Source organism: Protopterus annectens, chromosome 6.part0 (genome assembly GCF_019279795.1).
Source record: "Protopterus annectens isolate FY-2018-M chromosome 6.part0, PAN1.0, whole genome shotgun sequence".
NCBI lineage: Eukaryota > Metazoa > Chordata > Ceratodontiformes > Protopteridae > Protopterus > Protopterus annectens.
The window spans coordinates 322,613,180-322,626,977 of record NC_056737.1 but is presented as its reverse complement, the minus strand read 5'-3'; the positions used below and the strand labels follow the sequence as shown (position 1 = coordinate 322,626,977).

Sequence of the window (13,798 nt, the reverse complement as noted above, 5' to 3'; positions counted from 1 at the left end):
GCAGGAAGGCAAGACTCTATCTGCCATTGGAGTCAGTTTTTCTACCCCTACTCGGCCCTATCCCAAGGGTCCTAAGGGCGGGAAAATGTGGTTCCAAAAAGCACAAGGAGCCTTTGAGGACACACGTGGACAAACCCCTCTAGAGGCAGAGGAGGGGGTTATAATGGAAGACACCGCCCACGCGGCAGGGGGGTCCACAACAGCAGGATGACAGATGCCCATTCTCTGGTCAGCCCTACCAGCGCTCCTGAAAGGAGACCCGGCTGTCCGACTCTGGAGGCAGTCGGTGGTCATTTATCTTTGTGCCCAGAAGCCTGATTAAACATAACGTCCGATACCTGGGTACAAAGCATCATTTCCAGGGAGTATTTCATACCATTCTCTTCCCCTCCCACTCCTGTAAACAGCATCCCGGATGTTCCACCCAGTGTCAGGGAACAAGCAACCATAGAGGTCCGCAAGTTGCTAGAAAAAGAGTCATAGTCCCAGCAGACCAAGTTGGATTCGGAACTTACTCAAGATTCTTTTTGGTTCCAAAGAAAATGGGGGACTGGAGACCTATCTTGGACCTCAGCAGACTCAATTTGTAAAAAAAAGAAAAGTTCCGAATGGTCATGCTTCAGGCCATTCTTCTTTTTCTAGAGAAAGGCGATTGGATGTGCTCCATCGATCTCAAGAATGTGTACTACCACATAAAGATGGACAGATGCTCCAGAGATCACCTGCATTTCCGGCTGGGAGCCAATCACTACCCGTTTCGAGCCCTGCCCTTTGGTCTCACTACAGCCCCCAGAGTGTTCACCAAGTGCATGGCAATGGTCACGGTTCACCTGAGGTGTCTAGGATTCCCAGGTGTTTCCATATCTAGACGATTCGCTCCTCACTGCTACCACCAGGCATCAATTGATTCAAGCAACACAATCTACTCTGACACTCTGCCACCACTTAGGTATTGCAGTCAACTTCGAAAAGTCTGCCTTGTCGCCATTGCAGCATACCGTCTTTATAGGAGCAGAATTAGGTACCTGAACCACCACTCTACGTCTTCCAGTCGAAAGGGTCTCACTTCTTCACCAACACGTCAACTCATTAGTGTCAAAGAACAGAGCTACAGCTGCAGAGGTCTTGAAAGTACTAGGTTTGATGGCGGCAGCAATTCTAGCCATTCCACTCGTAAGGGTGCATATGCGAATTCTTCAATGGCTCCTGTTCGCTCAATGGTCGTACCAGAAGTTACTAATGAATCATTTGATTCTCATCACACATTCTTGCAAGAGAGACCTTCGGTGATGGTTGACGTCTCTTCATGTCACAGTAGGAAGACCCTTTGTGTCCCCCCCCCCCATAGCCACTGTGACCACAGACACTTCCCTGATAGGGTGGGGGGGGGGCATTTTCAGGGAAAGACTGCTCAAGGCACATGGACGGATCAAGAGTCGCATCTGCATATCAATGTTCTGGAGTTGAGAGTATTACTTCTGGCGTTGCATTACTTCCAGGACTCTCTTCCTCTAGGGACAGTAGCAATTCAGACAGACAACATGTCAATGGTCTGGTATTTGAACAAACAAGGTGGAACCAAGTCTTGCGCCCTTTGTCGAGAAGCCCTCAGGGTATGGCAATGGGCTGTGTCATCCCAGTGTTTTCTGTTAGCAACGCACATCCCGGTGAAATCCAACATGATAGCGGACAAGCTGAGCAGGGCATTCCTATTGCCTCACGAGTGGTGTCTCAACGAACACGTTGCGGACTTGATTTTCCGCAAATGGGGTCAGCCTTGCTGCGACCTCTTCGCCAGTCGCATCAATACCAAATGCAGAAGCTACTTTGCCCTGATACCACCTCTGGGACATCCCCCCGAGAGATGCACTCGTACACGATTGGCGTCCGGGTCTCCTATATACATTCCCACCTATTCCATTGATACCCAGGTTTTTACAGAAAACAAAATCACTGGGAGCGACTGTTATCCTCATAGCCTCCCATTGGCCTCGACAGATTTGGTTCCCTTTCCTTCACCATCATCTGCTGGAGGGTCCATGGATCCTGGACCCAGTTCCAGACCTCCTGACACACTTGTCAGGGGACCACCAGCCTTCATTGCAGTCTCTAAAGCTGACTTCTTGGCTGATCCACTTCCCCAAATAGCCAGGCTTCATTCACTCTCAGATGACACAAAACAAATTCTATTGTCTTCTCATAAGCCATCCACCAGAAAACTATATTGTAGTAAGTGGAAAAGGTTCTCAGTTTGGGCCAGTATACAAAAAAATTTACCCTTTCCGAGCTCCTCTGTCGTCCATTTTAGAGTTTTTGACAAGGATTTTTAAGGAAGGAGCAGCAGCTGCCACAGTTCAGGTTCAGTTAGCCGCCATATCAAATTTCCACCTTGGATTCGTGGATTAAATGTTATGGCCCATAAGTTATTTAAGGTTTTTTTTAAAGGTGTTTTTCACATGAGATCTCCTGTCAAAATCCCTTATTCCCCTTTGGAATTTGAATTTTATGCTGTCTCAAATAATTCTTCCCCCCTTCGAACCAGCATCATCTTGTGATCTCAAATTTTTGTCCTGGAAAAGTATATTTCTAGTGGCCATTACTTCTACCCGCAGAGTGTCAGAACTTCAAGCATTATCTATCAAACCTCCTTACATGATTTTCTATGCTGATAGTCTCTCTCAGAACAACCCCCTCCTTTTTGCCTAAAGTTTGTTCCGAGTCCAATATCAATCAGGTCATTGAGTTGCCAGTCTTTTTTCCCAACCATTCCAGCAAATTGGAATACATGCTGCAGAAACTTGACTTGCATAGACAGCTAAGATTTTATCTTGATAGAGCTAAGGATATTAGAAAATCAGATCAACTCTTCATATCCTTTTCGGAGGCCAGAAAAGGTAGACCAGTGACTAAGACAACCCTTTCAAAATGGTTATTGGATTGTATCTCAGTTGTTCATGCAAATGCTAACGTACCTTTGCCACACAAAGTAAAGGCTCATTCAACCAGAGCTGTTTCTACGTCTTCTGCTTTTCAAGCTAAATTGCTCCTTGACAACATTTGTGTTGCAGCCACTTGGTCTAAGCCTCATACCTTTATCGCTCATTACAAAGTAGGTAAGGCTTCTGGGGACAGGTCTTCTTTTGGTTCCACGGTCCTGAAAAATGTACCCCTGTAAGCCACCCAGGATTGCGGGTGCTAGGGATACTACCCATCAGTGAGAATAAACGGCGAGATTTTAACAACTTTACATAAAGAAGTTATGTACTTACCATAACGTTCCATGTGAGTATTTTATCTCGCCTTTATTCTCACGTCCCTCCCTCCATCCCCCTCCTGGCTGACAGTTGACTTGGAGGCTAGTATCATCCTGGTTGTTCAATACTACTTCCTTCTTGGGGAGTTCTCCCCTTACAGGAGTATATATACACGCAGCAAACAAGATCTGAGGTAATTCCAGCAGTGCATCATGGGATAAGGGGCTTGGTCTCGAGCTACTAGCAAACCTTGAGCTTTGCTATAGGCCGTGTCGGAGCCAAGGATCGGCTCCGGACCCATCCATAACTTCTTTTTTTCTCTTGTCCACAGATTTAAGTGGCTTGTCTTTTTACCTGTTTGGTCACTCTCATCAGGTTGTTCTTGGTATTGTTTTTTTTTCCAAGTGCAACTACCCGAGTTGCAAGATGATGGAAGGTTTGATTTGGCCCTTTTGTTGTTTATGGTGCAAATGTCACAGTTGTGAGATAAGTCATGATAGAAATACTTACTGTCATCATCATTCTGATTTTCAAGAATAGCTCCCATTCTCATAGAAACACAAGTCTTGATTTGTTATACTTTGAAAGGCTGTTTTTGAGGCCAACCACCATTAGATGTTGTTTACTCTGCACAAACTCAACCCATCAAAGACAAGAGAAGATTTTTGTGTTTGCATTTTGTGCTTCCTGGTCCCACTGTCATCCCTTCCTGTCTTCTGTAGTGAGATTTGATTAGAGTTGTGTCCAGGGTTTGAAATCTGATAGTGATGATTGACAACTTGTGAATGCTGAAGAGTTGGATGTCCTTACTTGTCAGGTGGTCTTGTTAGAAGATTTTCTCCTAGTTTAAGCCTACCTGTAACAGACCTTATGACAGTAATACCACTCCTGTCTTTCTGTCTGGATTATTTCAGTGCTTGTTACCTCTCAGGTAGTTTTGGTCTTTCCTGACTATAGTTGCAGAATTCTCTAGTTTTGGTGCATCCTGGTATATTTTACTCCAGTCTTAACACTTCTGTTTTTACTGCTTGCACTTGACTGTTATAGCAAGGTCCGTTTTTAAAATCTTGTTTTTAATTTTCCCTGTTCTATATGGTTATGGTTTTTGATTGTTTGCAGGAACTCTTTGTCATATACCCATCCATCACAACTTGAATCATCAAGTGAGAGGTTAATGCACTTGTTCCTAGGACTAATTTAGGAATTTTAAGTAGGTATTCTTTTGCAAAACTGGTACGCATCCTTTCAAATTGATTACCAGCAAACAGCAGATCACCAGACAAAATCAGCCTACTATTATTGTCCAGAATAAGTTGTTTCTACAGAAGAAAAGGGGAAACTCCTCCTTCCCCCACAATATTTTTACCTATCACGTTAACCTCTACTGCTCAGACTGAGAAATCCGCAGTGCGATTTTTAATTGGTAAACATTTGCCCCTACACCCCCTGAAGATTTTTCACTCTGCTGCACACAGTGTATCAGATGCCTGTGGCTCATTTCTCCACTCTTGCAAGCAAGTAAACTCAAACATAAATAATAAATCCTTTCTATACTTAACCAGTGAAGACTATGATACTGTAACTGATCATAAGTATGAAAACTCACTGGGTTGCTGTCCTCACTGGTGCAAAGTTTCTTACAATTTACAAAGAGGTAACATCTGTCTATAAGGCAATGTCTATTCTAGTTGTGTTTGAAAGTCTGTGCCTGGAGTACATTGCTGTATAAGACCTAAGGTACTAAGATAAACTTTTACTAAATTTCTACTTTTTTCAGACTGTAAATTCTTTATTTAAAAATAACCTTGATATGTTTATGGACACTTGAAAAATATCATCATGGGTTATTGATAGGCTTCTTTGAATAACCTTGATATGTTTATGGACACTTGAAAAATATCATCATGGGTTATTGATAGGCTTCTTTGAAGGTTGATAGGTTGTAAGCTTAACAGTTGAAAATGTGAACTAACAGCAGCAATGAACTAGGTTGTGAATGAGTGTTTGCACACAGTTTTACACTTGTTCATAGATGAACCATTCCTCGGCCAGTTAAGTAATATGTTTTGTTGGCTGTTCAACACATGTTGATAATTTACCTGTTGGTTTTCTTGTGGGAATTGTTCAGTGTTGTTGCTGTTATTGTTTACTGTTTTGTACAGTTGCAAGATGGTACTTATTTGTAACAGCAGTTAAACAGAACACAAAGGATTGTGACTGGTTTGCTGATTATAACCAGAGTTGTTAAATATGTTTGAGAAACAGATTGAAGTTCACTATGAAAGTGAAACTCAAGCAATGAATTTCGTTAACATCGTTATTAAATTGTTACTTGCAAAATAGGCAAGCATACATTAACAGTAAATAAACCTTGACATTTTTCCATTTACATACATTGCACAGCACATATCTTTATTTCTTTGTAATTGTCATCAGTCCAACATTAAATAAATTGCTCAATTCCTGCCTTACTTTATACCTCACTCCTCCATCTGGACATTATACTGCATGTATTGTTTCGACAATTTGTTTATTTATATGTACTTTGCTCCATCCCTTTTGTAAAAGAGCCCCCTTCCAGTTCCTTTATCTATAATAATATTCAGTATTTCAAATGTAGCTGGTTTAGACTTTGATTTCCATTTTCTAGTAATTGTTTTCTTTTGGAAGCCGCAGTGGTACAGTGGTAGCATTGTTACCTCACAGCAAGAGGTTCTCCCGTTCGATTCTCAGCTTGGCCTCCCCGCGGTTGGGTAGCGTTCGAAAGACTTGCATGCGTAAATGGGCGTGCCTTCGTTGAAGGTTGGGCATCGAGCTGGCACCTCGGCGTTTCGTAAAAAAAATCTACTGCCAATCATTAGCAGACCGGAGTTCCGCTGTGGCAACCCCTTACCGGGAAAAAGCCGAAAGACAAAAAAAGTAATTGTTCTTTTTGGCAACCAACAGAATTAAACTTAAGGCCTTACTTTGTCTAGGCAATTCAGATCATGTATCCCACATTAAAAAAGTCATATCCTTAGTTTGAACCATTTGTTCACCCACTATTTCTGATGGTGTACTCTGTATGGAATTTTTAAAATCTGCAAGCTCATTGCACATGATGTCCTTCAAGGATGCATCTGCAGTCCTTACAAATGGGTTGTCCTGTCGTCAGGCAGCCCTTCGGTCGGACGGATTCCAAAGTCTGGGTCTGGCTTCGGCTGGTGTCGCACTTCACCCGACGTCATTGCGGCAGTTCTTCGGGTATAAAGGCATCAGCCAACGCCATTTTCCTCAGTCTTTCTTGCCGCGTGGCACCTGAAGCAGAAGCTGTTCGCAAGTGCCGGTCGGTCAGATCCAGAGATTACTACTACCGAATACTACTTCGAAGACTACCCCGTTGGGGACCTTTTCTTGCCTCAGCCGATGTCAGAGAAAGTTAATAACTGTTTATCTTGTGGGAAACAAATACCTCATAAAGATTTCCACTCCTATTGCATACATTGTTTAGGCCCAGACCACGATGTAGCAGCTTGTCTAGCCTGTGCTTCTTTTAACCGACGGACGCTTAGACGTCGCTCGGACTTTGCTGAACAGATTTTCGGCTCCGATTTTGCCTACATTATGCCGTCGGATCTCCGACTACGCAAATAACCAAAAAGCGCAAAGAAAAGGACCGACACTCGCGAGCCGAAACCGCGGTTAAGCAATCCACGAGTGTCTCGGTTTCGGCCGAAACCGAGCAAGCGGTTCTTTCTTCAGCCGATAACTTGCCTTCTACCGAGGCCTCTTCTATCCTGGTAGAAACGGCTTCTGAAATCCAGCCTTCTGTTGCGATTTCACAGGATTTATCATACACCATTCCACTAGATATCTCTGCCCCTGCACGTGGAGCTGCTAGGCCTCCTCCAGCTATGTCTATTAAGGCCTTTGCCAGGGCTAAAGCAGCCAAAACTTCCAAACCTGTGCCTGCCAAACCTCCCTCTCACAGGCCCAGCACCAGCTCCCATATGCTTTCTTTGGCACAGGATCTCATAACTTTAATTCGTGGATCCCAGCCTCATCCAGACAGGGCCTCTCTCCCTCCTCCAGAAAAGAGGCCTAGAGCAGAGCCCCCTGAGCCAGTAGCCACAGATGATTCTTCTGATGATTCAGAACATACAGACCCTCCTGAGGCTTCTTATTCTCCTTACGAAGACTCTGATGCTGAGGAGTGCATCCCTTCAGCCTCTCCTCCTGAGGAATTTTCCTTTGGGGAAACCTTGCATGCTATGAGGGAACAGTTTCAGTGGCAGGGCCAAGATTTCTCAGACTCTAGAAAAAGGCTTAGGACTTTTCTACACTTACCACAGCATAGGCCTTTAGCTATTCCTCCAGTTCTATCTGTTGTTGATGATGCATTTAATGATGCTTGCACTACTCCTGATACTTTACCTCCGGCTCCTGCTAAGCCAGATAGGTATTACAGGGTTCCGGACACTCATCACCACTTATATAAGGCCCCTTTTGCAGATCCAGAGACTATCTCCCAGGGCCCTAAAGCTGTAGCAGCTACTTCTTCTAAAAAAACCCTCCCCTCTGAAAGGGAATCCAGGTCCTTAGAGAGATGGGGTAAAAAAGTTTACACTTCTGCTACTTTGTCAGCTAGAGCTTTGAACTGCCAATTTCATATGATTCAATATCAAGAGTTTATGCTTGACCAGTTGACTAAAAAGCTGTCCTCTGAAGAATCTTTAGATAAAAAGTATATTCAAGAAATGTTACATAACATACAACAGGTTAGTAACCATTCTTTAAAATGTGGCTATGATGCACTGGAGGCTTCCTTTAGATCAGCCATGACTGGCACAGTTATCAGGAGGCATGCATGGTTGAAAGAGCAGGCATTGCCAGACCATGTCAAATCTAAGCTTTTGGATGCACCTATGGACAAGGTCAATTTATTTGGTGCCCCCGCACAGCAGGTACTGAAAAAGATGGAAGAGAAAGCAAAATCTGTGCAAACAGTAAAAGATTTCTTACAAGTTCAACCTCCAAGGTTTAGCAGGAATTGGCCCGCCAAGAATTGGTCCTTTCCGGACTCCTCTAAGGCACAAAGAGGCAGGAATAGGCGCTCTAGAGGCAGAAACCAATCCAGGGGTGCCTACAGGGGTCGCCAGTGGCAGGGTAACAACCAACGAGGCACAGATACAGCCACCACCACTACAACAACTCAATCACAGTGACTCGGCGGTGGCACCGCCTACCAGGGAACAACTAGAAGCACCCTTAGGCGGAAAGCTAACATTATTTTCAAACAACTGGCACTGCATTACAAGAGAAAAATGGATTTTGCAGACTATAGACAAAGGTTACAGGTTCCATTTCCATACACTGCCAGGAAAGAGAGGAATGCCAAACCTACCACCTTCTCAAAGGGCAGAAGCTCTAAAACAAATATCTCAATTATTAAGAATCGTGCTGTGGAAAAGGTACCATTTATGGAGCAAGGGAAGGGATTTTACTCCAGGCTCTTCCTGGTACCAAGAAAAGAAAACAAATGGAGGCCTATTCTAGATCTGTCCGCTCTAAACACATTCCTCATTGTTCCAAAATTCAAAATGCTGACCCTACAGCAGCTTCTTCCCATGCTGGGCAAGGAGTCTTGGCTGGTAACTCTAAATCTCAAGGAGGCATACCTGCACGTCCCCATAAGACCAATTTGCAGAAGATACCTCAGATTTCTTGCAGGATCAGAGCATTATCAATTCTCAGCATTGCCCTTTGGCTTATCTACTGCCCAGAGTGTTCACGAAATGCCTGGCATCAGTAATCGCTCATTGCAGACTTCAGGGAATTCAAATCTATCCCTACCTGGACGACTGCCTGATACAAGCGGACAACAAAAACAAATTAACAGAAGACTTACAAAGAGTCATCTACCTGCTACAAGCCCTGGGATACACAGTCAATACAAAAAAGTCAAGGCTGATTCCATCCCAAATAATAACCTTTCTGGGTGCAGAACTGGACACATCAAAACAAATGGCATTTCTAACTGCAGAAAAGAAAGAGCAACTTCCTCTCTATTTCTTGGCATTAACAAAGCAGAGCCATCTAACTGCAAGAAAAGTGCTACAAGCTCTAGGCTTCATGGCATCCTGCATAATTCTGGTCCCTCATGCCAGGCTTCATATGAGTAAGCTGCAGTGGTACCTAAAGAATTTGTGGTCTCAGCACAAGCACAGCCTGGAAACCAAAATTCCAATGATCCCATGCCTGAAGCAAGAGTTCTTATGGTGGGCTCAGGCCTGTCAATCAAACACAGGTCTGCCCTTCTGCAAAAGTCAACCAAGACAAACTATCACGACAGATGCCTCAGACCTCGGTTGGGGGGCACACATGATGGACAAGTGCATTCAAGGCCTATGGACTCAAGACCAACTGCATCTGCACATAAATCTAAAAGAAATGATGGCAGTAAAATTGGCAATCCAGGCATTCAGACCTCTTCTCCACAAAGGCCAGCTGTTGTGATAAGGACAGACAACACCACAGTTATGTGGTACATCAACAAACAGGGAGGCACACACTCATACCCCCTATGCCGGCTGGCACTAGACCTATGGGATGTGGCTCTGAGCTACAACATTCAGTTACAGGCAATTTATGTACCAGGGAAGGAAAACATTCTAGCAGACATATTAAGCAGAACTACAACAGATGCCCACGAATGGATGCTGCATCCGGACATCTTCAAAGCCATCACAAGAGAATGGGGATTACCACAAATAGACTTGTTTGCATCCCCATACAATCACCAGTTGAAGAAATTCTGCACAAGGACTTACCACCCACTTGCTTGGAAGGTGGACTCCCTATCCTTCAGTTGGAAAAGCCTGACAGCATACGCATTCCCACCACTTCCTTTGATGCACAAGGTGCTTCTCAAGATCAAAGAGGAACGTCCGAGGATCATTCTGATAGCCCCAGACTGGCCAAGACAACATTGGTACCCACTGCTGAGGAGCATGTCCCGGGAGCAAATATGGAAACTGCCCCTGATCCCATTACTGCTGACACAGAACAAATACAACATTCTGCATCCAAACCTAAAAACTCTGCAGCTAACTGCCTGGAACATTACATAACAGAAATTAACCCAAATTTATCCCAAAGGGTTAAAGACATAATCCTGGAGGCTCGTAGACCTTCAACAAGAAAGAATTATGCAGCAAAATGGAAAAGATATCTCATTTGGAGTACGGCAAAGGGGCAAGATGTGACACTGGTTAACATAGCCAACATCCTGGAGTACTTGGCGGAGCTCTACCACACAGGCCTGTCCTATTCCTCCATCAAGATACATGCATCAGCTATTTCAGCACAATACAGCTTGGATCCTCCTGTCTTCTCGCATCCTCTGCTCAGACAGTTTCTGAGGGGAATTAAAAATGTAAAACCTCCCAGGAAACCTCCATTGCCAGCATGGGACTTGAACTTTGTGCTAGAAAAACTGACTCTACCTCCTTTCGAGTCAGCAGCTACAGCAGACTTGCAATACTTATCCTGGAAGACTGCCTTCCTGCTGGCAATAACTTCAGCAAGAAGGGTCTCTGAACTACAAGCATTAATGGCAGTACAACCCTTCCTGATCTTTATGCCTAAGGTGGTATCCAGAGTCTCTTTAAATCAGGCTATCCACCTTCCTACATTCTTCCCCAATCCACAGAACAGGGGAGAAAAGCTCTTACATACCTTGGATGTACACAGGCAATTACGCTACTACCTGGACAGGACAAAAAACAATAGAAAAACTGACCAGCTTCTGGTAGCTTATGCAACAGGAAAAGAAGGAAAACCAATTTCTAAACAGACAATCTCCAAATGGATAGGAAATTGCATTAGATTTTGTTACTCCTACCATGGAAAGAAAACTCCAGAGAACATCAGGCCTCACTCCACAAGGGCCACAGCCACTACCACAGCTTTCTTACGAGGAGTGGCTACCAAGGACATTATAGAGGCTGCTACTTGGACCTCCGTGCATACATTTGCCAAGCATTATAACTTACCTCTATACTCTAGATCCCGTGCTGGTTTTGCCACTGCTGTTTTGCAAGGGATCCTGACTACACCATAATCTATTCTCATTACCTCCTCCCCTAGTTTAGCTATGGTATTCTACCCATTTGTAAGGACTGCAGATGCATCCTTGAAGGACATAGTACAGTTTTGTACCTACCATAAATGTAGATGTCCGAGAGGAATGCATCTGCAGTCAGGATTACCCACCCTCCTTCCCCTCTGTGGTACTCTTAGGGTACTTACCAATCTTCAGCTAGCTTGGGGGGGATCTATTATGGTGTATTTGTTTGTATATATGTACATACATGTTTATTTTGTGTGTTTGCTCTCTACTATTTGGAAACTTTGGCATTTATCCAAATTTAGCCTACCAAGAGGGCACCTGGCATCTGGGGCAAGAAACACTGAGGAAAATGGCGTCGGCTGATGCCTTTATACCCGAAGAACTGCCGCAATGACGTTGGGTGAAGTGCGACACCAGCCGAAGCCAGACCCAGACTTTGGAATCCGGCCGACCGAAGGGCTGCCTGACGACAGGACAACCCATTTGTAAGGACTGCAGATGCATTCCTCTCGGACATCTACATTTATGGTAGGTACAAAACTGTACTTTCCCATTTACCTCTTTCTTCCCCATCACACTCCCAACAATTACTATTTACCTGAGGAAAAATTCTTAGAAGTCTGGCCAGGGTATAAAAATATCTATGGAAAGACTTCTAAGCAAAGATCCTAAATCTTCTGGACTTTAGTGCTTACTTGGGAGCCATGCATGTACCCCTATTGTTCAGCTGCTTTTCCAGTTTCTCATCCCAATATTTTCTGACATTCTGTGATTGATTGATTCTTACACTTGTCAAGCAATATTTTATATGCCCTACTAATTATCTCTCTTTTTAACAGCAGCTTCTGTCCTAGAGTCAAATGAAAACTCTACCAGAGCAGGCCTTTCACTTAAGATTCCCAGTTTTCTACAGTAAATTCCAGTACCTCTTGCCTATTTTCTGTACTCCTACTGGAAGTCCACTCTGTTGGCAAGATTTCCTTTCTCCATTCGGATAGTGGCTTGGTTCTTAGAATATTTTCTGCCTCTTTATGAATATAATATTTTATGTAGTTGTGGTTGTTCTCCTTAAAGATCTGCATCCAAAATCCCACAAATTCTGTGTTTTGAACTCCCTCCTGTGCTACATCACTATCCTTTCCATTTTGAATTATAATCTTCTGTTTGTGTTACATATATGAGTTTAAGTACGTACCACTAAAATATCTCCTCAAATAAGGTAATCCTAAACCACTTTGTTCTATTAGAAGGATCAACTTACCCCAGTTAACTGTTGCCCTCTTCCCCTACCACACAAATTCATTAACTCTTCATTAATAATTGCCCACAACTTTTTCTCAGTTTGGTAAAAATATGCCTGACTTGTATATAAGATTGAATGGGGCTAAAAATATTTTCAGTGTTTCTATCTTGCTATCCATTTCAGTAAAACAAGAGCTTCCATTTTCTAGTATCTTTTTAATGTCTTTCCATATATCCTTAGTGAACCATACCAGAAGCCTTTTTAATCTATATTCCTAAATACTTAATCTTATCGTGCCCCTGTAAATGTGAGCATTGGTGAAACCATTTCATGTGTGTACATGCTTTATCTTCATTAACTTTACATCCAGAAAAGATTTTGAAACTGTTTCAAAGTGTTCCACAACACTGATGTCCTTTCCTGGGTGTATCGGGTGCAAAATATTTACAAATAAAACCAACTTTTCTTGATTACCATATCAGATTATATCATTGCATTTCTGAGTCCCCTATTTTCTTTGCCAGCAACTCAAAATATAAAGTGAATAAATGGAAAGGGGACACACTTGCCTAATTCCTGTCTTCAAGAACAGCTAATCAGAGAGGGACCTTACCAGTTTAATTCTTGCCTCCATTCATTCATTGATTATTTCATATATTCTCCTAGTTAACCATTTTTGTAGCAAGAAATACAAATGCTACCATTTCACTAATCATAAAATCCCAGTATGGATTTTGAGCATTGAATTTCTTAAAACATATATTGAAAATATATCTACAAATGGGTATAACCAGTGAACCTGGTCTTAAAGCTTTGTAATATGTGTGGAGTTTTAGTTGTCCCTGTGAATAACAAGTAAAAAAAAAAAAGTTTTGAAAGTGTGTAATAGCAATAAAACCATCAGAGATTTTGCCCTGCCACACATGTGGCAGCCATAAGCAAAGTCGCATCTAGTAAGCCTTTAGCTTTAGAAGCCGTTAAACACCTTTTCTTGATTATTTATCTGTGCTTTGAGTGTTGCACTGAAAACCTACAGCCTTTCAAAGTTGTAAGTATGTGGTGGCTACCATTTGTATGGCAGTTTAAGCTTTTCAAATAAAGTTCTTTCATTTGAACCTCACTATAGCAAGGCCATTTTTCTTGATGCTTAGTACTGAATATATTCCAAGGTTAAAACTGACAGATTTGAAT

General features: G+C 42.9%; 1 protein-coding gene across 1 annotated transcript in view; it reads left to right on the top strand.

Annotated features, from left to right (window-relative positions):
- ZNF106 (zinc finger protein 106) overlaps positions 1-13,798 on the top strand; it is a 2,006,671-nt gene that overhangs the window by 161,576 nt on the left and 1,831,297 nt on the right. The window lies entirely within an intron of this gene.